Here is a 12,066-nt window from a genome sequence, read left to right as displayed (position 1 = left end):
TAGCACAGGGCCTGGCACACAGCAGGGGGCTTCCATAGATATTTGCTGAATGGAAGAATGAATGGACGAGTGCCCCCTGGCTGTGTGCAGTGAGGTCTGGCCAGCCAACCCTGATGGAGGCAGGGATACAACTCCCAGAACTGGTGTTTTCTGCCTTGCACTGCTGGATAAGCACTGACCAATCTGGGCTCAGAGTCTCCTTGAATACCCCGATGCAGGCACCACACGGATCTTGGCCACCCCAGAGAGGAGGCGGGGGCTGACCTCCCAAGAGCTGGTAATTGGGGCATTATCATGATTAGTGCTCACTGCCCTAAGACACAGATATAAGATGTCTGGAGCTCCGGATGCTGATTAGATTTTGGCCGTCTTAGTGATAGTCACGGCTCCTGGTGCGCCTCCTTCCTAAGGTCACCAGAAGTCACCATGATTTCCCCCAGTTCCTTGAGTCTTTAGAGATCAGGCCCTGGGGCCCTCTGCCCATAGGGCCCACCCCTTTTCCCCAGCCGAGAAACATGGAAGGTGAAATTATTATCATTCCCTTTGTAGACAGGGAGAAACTGAGGCCCAGAGAGGTTCAGAAACCTGCTTGAGGATGCTCAGCGAGTCAGCGGTGGGCCTGGGAAGTGAACCCAGATCTTCTGAGTCACAGTACAGCACCTGGCCTAGAGGAAGCAGCCATAAACTCACTCTTTTTATATGCCACTCTGCTTGCTTCTCCCAGCAAGCCCCGTGTGGAAGATGTGGTCAAACCTCCCTTGCACAGAAGAGGAAACCGAGGCTCAGAGGGGTTCAGTAATAGTCCCAAGGAAGTGATGAGCTAGAATTTGGCTTCCACCACTGTTTGCCCAGGATTCCCAGATGGCGTACTGGTGAAGAATTTGCCAGTCAATGCAGGAGACACAAGGGACATGGGTTCGATCCTGGGTCAGGAAGATCCCCTGGGGTAGGAAATTGCAACCCATTCCAGTATTCTTGCCTGGAGAATCCCATGGACAGAGGAGCCTGGCGCGCTACAGTCCATGGGATCACAAAGAACTGGATATGACTGAGCGCACACACGCACACACACTCTGTTTGCCCAGCCCTTGCAAGGAGCATGTCTTAACAGTAACCAGGACTTTGCCCCCTAGGCAAACCTGATAGGGCAGCACAGAGAAACGCTCCCTGCTCAAGGTCTCGGTCTGTAGACAGGCGGGGTTGGGGGTGGGGCTCTCCTTGGAGTTCTTTCTGTTGTCTCATTCCTTATCATTCTTGGCCCAGTCAGGGACACCTGTCAGTCATGTGGGGTGACCCATGTGGGCACGGACCCCAGGGCACCTAAGACACGGAAGCTTAACTCTGAGCGTGGGCTTGGCACTAACTGGCTGGGAGACCTTGGCAAGCTGGGGTCCTTGGAGACCACAGAGCCTCGGTCTCCTTATCAGTGAAACGAGAGCAGGACCACTTTGCCTCCTGGGGTGGTTGAGGAGAGGCAAAGGGACCGTGGCTGGCATGGCTGGGCAAGGAGGCCTGGGGCAGAGCTGACGGGACAGGTGACAGAGCCCGTCTCCCAGCGCCAAGTGACCACTCTGCAACCCTGAGGACACGGCAAATGCCGCGACACACAGACGGGGTCTCAGAGTACAAGCTGAGCGAAGGAAGCTGGGCTTGGAAGGGCGATATGTGCTCCATTTAGATAAAGTCCAAAAGGAGACAAACCAATCTTGGGGTTAGTGATTGGCAGAGTGTCCTGGGAGAGGGTGGGGCGGGAGAGAAACTGCTATGGGAAGTGCTGGTCATGCTTCGTTTCTTGATCAAGTTATACGTGCTCGTGTTTACTTTGTGAAGCTGGGCCTTTGCCTGCATGTACATTGCAATAAAAAGGAAAAGAAAAAAAAAGATGGATGAGACAGAAAGGAAGAGAGCAGAGGAGAATGCATAAGGTGATCAGGGTATGTCAGCAAAGGTCCCAGAACAGCCAGTTCTCAGGGCTGGTGGATCCCCAAAGACTCTGGAGTTCACGGTTGGTAAGACTGCAGGTCCCTCTAGGCCTTTGCACAGCGCCATCAACCCTCTAGCTACTTGCCCCCAAAGATGGGGCACTCACTCCTTCTGGGGGCAGCTTCCAGCCACCTCTCGTGGCCACGGAGAGTCACCTCCCCCAGCATCAACTCAAACATCTAAGAGACTTCAGACACACGACCTCAGAGAGTAGAGAGGGGACAGTGGTGAGCGCATGTCCAGCCCTAACAGGCAGCCGCCCACCACTCTGCTTTGCACCATGTACCTGAAGGCCTAGGCCTCGCTAGGACTCTCGATTTTCCACAAGAAGCTAGAAATCCAGATTTTTATGTATATTACTTTGATTTTTATTTTATTTATTTATTTATTTTTATTTTTTTTCAAGGTGTGGGGTAAGTGTGAAGGACTCCCGTACTCTCCGAGTTGACCCTTCTCCCCCAGTCTCCAAGTTGGCCTCAAGATGGAGGCTCCTACTTTGATTTTTAAATGTTTGATTTTTAAAAACCACACACCACATTTGTGATCCCTTTTGGCTTACAACCACCAGCTGATGTCCTCTTGCAGGGGGTGGGGTGGGGTGGGGGTGGGCAGAGAGGTGAGTGTCCTGAGACGCCAGGACCCCCAACAAGAGGAAAGGAGCAACAGGTGAGACCCCCTGCACCTTCTCTAAGCTCCAGCACCCCCAAACGTTCCCTTCCTTCTGTCCCTCTGGGATGCAGTTGTTATGGTGGGGAGGGGAAGCAGGGCTAGAGGCACGCCATCACCGCCTACTCTTGTGTGGCTGAGCCGCAACACTTTTTCAGTGAGGAATTCCAAAATTTTGCAAGCCCCACTGCCTTCCTCCTCAGTGGGGGCAGGCACGGGGAGGGCAAAGAACAGTCCTTACAGCTTCCCTGCCCCGCCCCACCGTCCCCCAATGTGCCACAGACTCCCCACTTCCCTTGGGCCATTTCCTCTGCCTCCCGGTGCCCTCCACCTACGCACCCTCAGAAAGTTCCTGGTCAAACCCTACTCTTTCCTCTGCCCACTTCACAGCTCTGCCAGTCTCTCTGTCCCAATATCCTCTCCATTCTCATAAAGGGTGAAACATGCCTGTCATTACTCTGTCTTTCCAGGCTAAAAGTCCTCCAGGGCAAGGATTGTGTCTTACTCATCATGCCTCTTTGCAAACACGGGACGCAGCCAACCAATGCCTGCGAAACTGAAGTCGGCTGCCTCATCGTGGGTGTCCCCGAGGCTGCCTGGAGGTCAGCTCCCTCCTGGCCTTTGTACGTGCCATTCTCACCGCCCGGTGTGCTGGCCAATATTGACACTGAGTGACTAATATGAGTACAGGTATGTTTACAAGGTCTTTCATATTCACTATGTTATTATTTTCACAAAAACCCTAGAGAAGGGCAAAGCAAGTCATATCCCCATTTTATGGTTTAGGAAATTGAAGCCCAAAGAGGGCAAATGACTTGCCCAAGATTACTGAGCAAGTGAGTTGCAGAGCTGAGATGAAGATGCAAGTTTTGTTTTGCTTTTTTTTTAAAAAAAAAACAAACTCATCTGGGTACCAGAGCAGCGTCAAAGAAAAGTCCTACAAGTTCAGAAGGGAAGAAAAGAAAATAATTGGAAAATTAGTCAAGGAAAATGCAAATAAAGATAACAGGTATAGAAATATTATTGTTGTTGCTGTTGTCTGTTGTTGTTTAGTTGCCAAGTCGTGTCTGACTCTTTTGCGACCCCACAGACTGTAACGCGCCAGGCTCCTGTGTCCATGGGATTTCCCAGGCAAGAATACTGGAGTAGGTTTCCTTCTCCATTTCCTTCTCCAGGAAGGATCCCAACCCAAAGATCAAACCCGTGTCTCCTGCATCGGCAGGTGGATTCTTTACCATTGAGTCCTATTAATACTGAATAAAATGGAATTCAAGGCATCAAAGTATTATTAAAAGAGAGAAAGGTAGCTGTTTTATATTGATAAAAGGAGCAACTCACTAAGAAGGTGTAAAAGTCATGAACCCTCTTCTAGTCATACATTCTATTTACATGCACCAGAAAACATAGCTTCCAAAAACGAAGCAAAACCTAAGGGCTTCCCTGGTGGTCCAGTGGTTAAGAATCCACCTTGCAGTGCAGGGGATGTGGCCTGAATTCCGGTCAGGGAACTAAGATCCCATGTGTCTTGGAGCAACTAAGCCTGTGTGCCTCAATCACTGAGCCTGCGTGCCACAACTAGAGAGCCTGTGTGCTTGTGCTGTGATGAAAGAGCTAAAACTTGATATAGCTAAATAAATATCTTTTAAATGACAGAAGAAACTGAGAGCAGGTCAAGGAAAAATGAACAGAGCTTCCATTATAGTGGGAGATGAAGCAGGTAGAGAAAACTACATAAAAAACATGAAAAATACAAATGATATAATTAATAAACATGACCTAGATAGACATATTTTATAACTTTACACCCAGCCAGAAATACACATCTTTTCAACGACAAGAGGAACAGACAGAAAGACTGATCAGAAAATCCTACAAAGAAGATCTCAACAAATTCTCCATCACTGAGATCATAGAAGCTACAAATATTGACCACTATCCATAGAAATCAATAATCAAAATATAACTTAAAAATTCCATCCACCTTAAAAAACCATAAAGTATATAACAATTTTAATCAAAGAAGAAATGACCAACTATTTTAGTAGTGAATGACTTTGTGTTACAAGAACTGTGGAATAAAGTCATGGCAGTACTTAGAAAAAATTATAGCCTGAGGTAGATTTATTAGGGAACAAGAAAGACTGAGAACAATTGTTAGCCACAAACAAGGAGTCTCAGAATGGAAGAAACCCTTATTGACAGCAGCTCATGTAGAAGAGGGGCTTCCTGGGTGGCTCAGAGGTAAAGAATCTGCCTATGATGCAGGAGACCCAGGTTCGATCCCTAGGTTGGGAAGATCCCCTGGAGAAGGAAATGGCAATCCACTCCAGTATCCTTGTCTGAGAAATCTGATGGACAGAGGAGCCTGGTGGGCTATACAGTCCATAGGGTCGCAAAAGAGTCGGTCACCACTCAGTGACAAAACAGTAGAAGGGAATTCTGGAGGATTTAGCTGACAAATCCAATACCAGCCCCAAGGGGAATGTGGCCACTACAAAGAAGGACGACAGGTGATATCAACAGAGGTATGGGTTCCAGACCAAGCAGGTGATAGTCTCCCTCCTTTCTGACTGGGGAAGGCTTTGGGAGAGGCAATGGTTTGTATGTGGGGCTCCGACAACTGGATCATGTACAAAGCCAGACTGAACAGGAAGAATGACAATGAATTATGGCTGTGTTGTCTGAATGAGAGAACCATTAAGGGGACTTCCCTGGACGTCCAGTGGCTAAGACTCCATGCTCCCAATGCAGGGGGCCCAGGTTCAATCCCCTATCAGGGAACTAGATGCCATGTGCCACAATTAAGACCTGGTGCAGCCAAATAGATAAATACATAAATATTGTTTTGAAAGGAATAGAGAACCATTGGGCTGGATTGGAGGGCAATGCCTACAACCTCCAAAGCTAGAAAGTGAAAGCTCCTGGAAAGCTGAACTGGCTAACTCCCAGGAAACATCTCCTAGTTAGAGCTGTCCAACAGCAGGAATCTGGCTTCTAGAAGGCCTACTCCCCAGAAGCAAGACTGTTGGGAGGCCAGGGGCAAGGGTCGGTCTGTGGGCTTGGAGGGCTGCCCCCGCAGAGGGCTGGCATCCCTCCTCTCCCTCTCCGGAGAAGTTCCATTTCCTCTTTTAAAAAGACAAAACACTTTTCTGGCTGTTTCTGGAAACCCTCAGGCCTTTCACAGTTCTCCAAAATAGTCCTTGGTGATTACACTCCCTTATTTCTAACCAAGAAACCTAGTTCTTTTAAACTCTGCTCCGTGGGCTGGACGGCTCAGAATAGTGGTTAAAGTTTGCATACTTTCCCAGCCCCAGATTTGAAAGCAGCTTCTGCCACTTCCGAGTTGCGTCTCCAGGTTAAGACTCTTCCCTGAGCCTCAGTTTCCTCCCCAGGGAAATGGGGAGACACCCATGCGTCTACCTGCCTCCGTGTACCACAACGCCTGATGGGGGAGTCTGTCCCCCCACTGCCTGCACCCCCACCGTGCCCCCTCTGCTTTAAAGTGCCCTTCCTGTCTGACATGTTGGAGAGGATGCTCGCTGGCAAAATACTCAGTAAAATGATCTGCACAATGATCGGATCACCTGCGATCTTGAGCCCGGCCTGACCACGTGCACAAAGGTTGCTGAGCAGATCCATGGCAGGTGAGCACTAACAGTGGATGGTGACGGGTGGGCCTTTAGCACTTGAATAGTTTCCATGATGTGCTTAAACACAGTGGGAAAAGCTGAGGACGCTGGAGTTGTCGGGTTCACAGCTGTGTGACCCCCAGACAAGTTACTAAGTCCGCTGCCCTGTCTTTTTATATATATATCTGTAAAATCTGGATAAGAGCAGTTCCCACCTTGTACGGTTTCGGCACAAGATGAATGAGGCAATGCAGGTAGATGTCTGGCTCCCGCTGGCTTTCCTGACCTCCCTCCCCTCCCCTCTTCGCCTTGTTTCAATTCCGTCCAACCACATCAGCTTCCCTGTGCTGAGTCAGACACACCTCAGCCTTCGGCCGGGATCGCTCTTTCCCCAGATATCTGCCTGTCATTCTATTTTGGGTCTTAGCTCAAAAGTCACCTCCTCCACTAGACAGCCAGCCCCACGAGGACCCTTGCTTCTGTGTCAGTTGCTGCTGTGTCCACAGCCTCCACACACTTGCTGAGTTGACTGCAAGCAGCGAGCCCCACGCAGGCACTCGAGACAGCGTGCGTGCCTGTCACTTTTAGCTTTGCAAATGGGATCTGCAGGCTGGAGGCTGTTGGTGCCTTTGCAGTCCTGTTGCTCAGAACACCTCCTCCTTTTCAGGAAATCTGTTCCACCAAACCCCGGAGGGCCAGGCTTCTCCTCCCTTCACCAGGATCTGTCTCCTCCCTCTCTCCTGGAGGGAGAAGGAGGGGGACTCAGACACCAGCTCAGAGGGTGAGCTTGCCCAGTGAGTCAGAGCTCCCACGCCTGCTTCGGTGAAGACCTCGATTTAAGTGCCAACGAGGAGGTGAGGAGGCCTGAGGGGGCCCCAAGAATGAGAATGAGTCAGTTGGAGGCAAACCCGAAACCTCAGAGGCATCACCACTTCTTGGAAAGGCACAGATGTGCGCACGTAGAACAGTGCACCCAGAGTGGGGGCAAGCAGCAGGCCCGGAAGTGGGGCCGGTGGGCTGGACAAGACCTTTTCTAGCATCCTCTGTGGTTTCCTCCATCTGGCCTGCTCCTCTAGGGCCCCTTGCCCTTCTAAATGTTCCTTCTCAGAGAGGCTCCCCCAACTCCGCCCGCATCCTGCTCTACTTTCTTCTGAGCGCTGTCGCTAGGGGACATGACACGACACTGCAGAAGACAGGTCCTCCCGCAGCCCAGACGTGTTTCCAAATTCAGAATTACTCAGATTAGAGAAAGGTCATCTTGTATAAAGCATACCACCCGTCATGACGATCCCTGCCCCCCACAGGGCCCGAGGAGCACCCTGTGACCAACCACATGTGTGTCTCTGCAGCAAGACACACGAGCCTTCACACCACGGGGAAGAAATGAGGACTCCAAACAGCCTCGTGTTTACTTCACGTCAGGTCTTGCTTCCAACTGAGTGACGAGAACACTTCCGGTTTTCAGAGCTTGTGGATTTCGAATGCTAGATAAGGAGTGTAGCTCTGTGCGCGTGTTTGTGTACTGCTTGTTTTCACAACTCGAGGTCAAATTCCTGGAGGACGAGGACTCTGTGCCAGTCCTCTGGCACCTTGCCTGGCATGTGTGTGTGTATGACTACGTTGCTTCAGTCGTGTCCGACGCTTTGTGACCCTATGGACTGGGTAGCCCACCAGGCTCCTCTGTCCAGGGGATGCTCCAGGCAAGAACACCTGGGAAGCCCCGCCTGGCACACAGGTGTTCAATAAATATCCGAAGAAGAAATGAATGAGGAAGTCGGGAGCTGGATGTGAAGAAGTGACTCTGTCCTCACTGGGGAGAGAAACAGCAATCACCAAGCCATGGGCAAGGTCCCTCCAAAAAATCATCTCACAAATGCCACCCCTCCCCCCTCCAAATACCCATTTTACTGACAAGAAAACTGAGGCTGAGAGGTTAAGCAACTTCCTCCAGATCCCACAGACAGGAAGAGCAAGTTCACAATTGAATCTGGGGCCCCTGACTTAAAACCTGTGCCCTTCTCTCTGCCTCAGCCTCAGAGAAGCAAGGCAACCGGGAATACGGCCCATCAGACGCAGGGTCCCCTGGTCTCTCCAGGACCCCCCGCCTCCACTGGGGTCCTCCCATCCACACTCTTAACAGGGCAAGTTTGGACAATGTCTAGGCAAGCCATCATCCTCTCTTCTAGCCGAGCCAAAGGAAATCTGGTCAAACAACTCTGGGCGTGTTTCTGGCCCTAAGGAATGCTCCTTTCAGCCACCCCAGCAGACTGGCATGATGGGAAAGGACACAGGTTGGGAAGGAAAGCAGGTTCGAATCCCTCCATCTATCACTCCTAGATATACAACCTTAGGCAAGGCTACTGTGCACATCTCTGAGTCTTGGTTTTCTTACCTGTAAAATGGGTGGGTAGACTCAACGCCATCCAATGGGATTCATTTATTTGCTTAATAAATACACAGTGCTTACTGCACACCAGGCACTGTTCTGTATGCCTGATGCTTATGAATTCAGTTCATCACTACAAAAGGTATAAAGTAGTCATAATAATTTCACAAATGGGGAAACTAAGGTCCTGAGACAGTGGCTCCATAAGAAGTAACACCTGGACATCCCTGTTCAGTGGTTAAGAATCTGCCTGTCAATGCAGAAGACATGCGTTCGATCCCTGGTCTGGGAAGATCTCACACGCCGCAGAGCAGCTAAGCCTGTGGACCACAACAATTGAGCCTGTGCTCTAGAGCCTGAAAGTGAAAGTGAAGTTGCTCGGTCCTGTCCAACTCTGTGCAACCCCATGGACTGTAGCCTACCAGGCGCCTCTGTCCATGGGATTTTCCAGGCGAGAGCACTGGAGTGGGTTGCTAGTAGCCGCAATTACTGAGCCCACACTCCACAACCACTGAAGTCCGTGCACCTAGAGCCTGTGCTCCACTGTAAGAGAAGCCACCACGATGAGAAGCCCTCACACTGCAACAAAGAGTAGTCCCTGCTCTCGCAACTAGAGAAAGCCCTCGCGGCAACAAAGACCCAGCTCAGCCATAAATAATAAATAAATAGAAGAATGAGCAGAGCCAGCATTTGAATCTGGGCGACCTGGCTCCAGAGTCCATGCTCTTAACCTCCAAGCTATACGTCTCGACAGGTACAACAGACATGAAGACTGACTGTGGATGTATTGTGTGTTGGAAATTGCGCTGGGGAGCTTATGAAACATGATGTCATTAACAACTCACAGAAGCTCAGTTTTACAAATGTGAGGAAATGAAGCACCCAGGGGGCTTGCGTCTCTCCTCCACTCCCAGGTGGCATCGAGGGCAGTGGGCATTTGATCCCGAACTCTCTCCTGTGAGAGAGTGGGGGTGGGGGACGCTCGAGAAAAGGAGGTCCAGGAAAGGGTCTTTCTTCTCACATCCCTGATACTTCGTCTCAGCTTTTTTTTCTGGATCTGAGCACCAGGACATTGTAAATGCCTTCGGGGACAATTCCTGTCTCTGCCTGGGCTTTCTGCAACCCTGGGCTTTAGTTGTACAGCAAAACGCATCAGTCACTGAGTCACTACCCAGAATTTGGAAATGCTCAGGTCATCCCAGACCTGCTGGGAACTGAGTGTGTTGTAATCAGGGCTACAGGCTAGTGCTTCTCCCTCCCTGAGAACTTCCCACAGCCTCCCCCCAAGATTTGACTCTAGAAATCCAGGGTGGGGGTCCAGGAATCTGCATTGTGATTTTTATGGTTCGGGCAAAAGTAAAACACGTTGACCTATACTCCTCTCATGGCATGCAAGGCCTTTCATGACACGTCCCACCTTTCCATCCATCACTGGCTTTCCCCCCTCTTCCCCCCATCCCTGCACGACCCCTTAGCCTTTATCTATGCTGTTCCCATTGCTCAGCATGCTGTTCCCTCTCATTGTGCCTCTACCAAGCTCCCCCACTCCTCTCCCAAGGCTGGCTCACAGGTCCCTGCTCCACGAAGTCCATCCCATTGCCTCATGAAGCTTGATCACCCTCACCTTATGCTTCCTTTCTTTCTCATAGCTCTCCCCTGCCCCCACAACCCCTTCACCCAGGGGGAGCTCCTTGAAGGCACACACCAGTGCCCTGAACAGCACTCAAGCAGTGCCCAGTGGGAGCCCAGTGAATGCTAATGAGTGAATGAATGGCTGGGGTAGGTCATCCCCCCTTCCACATCTCATCAGGCTCATCTGTACTCATGGTGGGTCTAGCTAGTTCAAGTGGCCTTTGCAATGCCCTGACTGTGGGGGAAACCCAGACTAACATAAACCCGAGCCTCAGTTTCCCCACTGAACTGGAGGATTTTCGTAAAGGCTCCAATGTCCCAGCAAATACCTGGTGTTCCTTAAAGGCCACCCACAGGGGAAGAGCTGCGGGGGAGGGGTCACACCTCACAGAAGGCAAATGCTAGGGTTCCAACAGGGTAAGTGCTGGCCTGGGGGGTGATCTGTGAATCTTAGCAGCAGGCATCAAGTTTGCTGGTCCCCAGTGTCTCCTGATTATAAGAAATACAGATTTTGTTCAAGGAAAAGAAGGAGAAGAATCATCTAGATTCTGGGGTTGACTGAATCTGAACCTCACCAAAAAGAGCCTGGGAATGTGCATCTTAATAGAATCCCCTGGAGAATTCGTTCATAAAATAGTTTGACAAATTTTGTTGTTCTGTGGACTGCTCTGGCTCTGGTGCCAGAATGACTGGGTCTGAATCCTGCTCCACACTTGCCTTGTGGGCATCAGCTTGGGCGAGTCATTAAAGCTGCCTCTGCCTCAGCATTCCTCATTTGCAAAATGGCCACAATACGCACAGCGCACCAACCAGAAAGGCTATTTTGAGATTTAACTCAGAATACTTTCAATGCTCAGGACAGACCCATACAACCTAAGTTCCAGCAAATGTTCGCTATTATTGGGCCCATCTAGTATTCAAATAAGGAGAGCAAAGGTCGAAAGGCCTAGTTTCACTCGATTCTTTGATCCGGTCTCCAACTTCAGAGTTTTCAGAACTTTCCCCACCCATTCTCTCCCCGGAATCCTCACCAACTTCCTGTGCGCGGGCTGGGAGTGAGTACCCAGAGAAGAACCGGGAAGGGAGTTGGGGGGGAGGAGGGTGATGACCCAAGATTCGTCTCACCGCCACGCTCAAGACGCTCCCAAGCACCCAGGACTAGCCTCCCCAGCCCTGCTTCAGCTGCGCCGAGCCGGACGGACGGAATCACAGCAGCCCCGCTCGCCGAGAAAAGCCGGCAAGTGGGCGATCCCCGCTGGGGATAGGGTGATCCCGGGGTCCCCGCCGCCGGCAGCCCAGCGCTCTCCCGGCCGCCACGACTCTCCCGGACCGATTCCCCCCACTTTTCACCCGTACGCGGGCGCCGGGTCCTACCTGCGCGCTCCAGGTCCATTCGCCGCGCCGGCCCCAGAGCGGGAAGTAGGGGACCCCCCGGGAGGCCGTCCCTGCCCTGGCCGCGCCGCTCGGGGCTTTCCTGGGCGTCGGGCGAGCCCGCCCCGCTTCCTGCGCCCCGCCCCGTGCCCGCCCATTGGCCTGCGCCGCCCCGCCCCCGGCACCCCGCGCTCCCCTGGGCGCCCTCCCGCTGGGGCCGCCGCAGGTCCCGGCAGCGTCCCTGTCCCCTCAGTCCCCGCAGTCCGAAGGGCTTCCGATTTCTCCAGGAGGCGACCCCAGCGCCTGGGCCCCGCGGCCACGGGAGGTAACACCCCAGCCAAGAGAACTCCGCAGGGCTTCCCCTCGCTTTCAGAATAAAATCCCAGCTCCCGGACTTGG

The 12,066-nt window shown here is 51.7% G+C and overlaps 1 protein-coding gene across 4 annotated transcripts in view; it reads right to left on the bottom strand.

Annotated features, from left to right (window-relative positions):
* IL4R (interleukin 4 receptor) overlaps window positions 1-11,793 on the bottom strand; it is a 50,253-nt gene extending 38,460 nt beyond the window's left edge. For 3 of the 4 annotated variants that reach the window (XM_061401483.1, XM_061401480.1, XM_061401479.1), the window contains exon 1: window positions 11,671-11,787. The gene's annotated coding sequence lies outside the window, so the exon portion shown is untranslated. Of the gene's footprint in view, window positions 1-11,670 lie in introns of all 4 variants that reach the window. The other variant, XM_061401478.1, reaches the window with a different exon arrangement.
* Window positions 11,794-12,066: the final 273 nt, after the last annotated feature.

This window comes from Bos javanicus, chromosome 25 (assembly GCF_032452875.1).
Source record: "Bos javanicus breed banteng chromosome 25, ARS-OSU_banteng_1.0, whole genome shotgun sequence".
Classification (NCBI taxonomy): Eukaryota; Metazoa; Chordata; class Mammalia; order Artiodactyla; family Bovidae; genus Bos; species Bos javanicus.
Note: the sequence above shows the minus strand (reverse complement) of the source record. Positions and strands in the feature narration are given on the sequence as shown.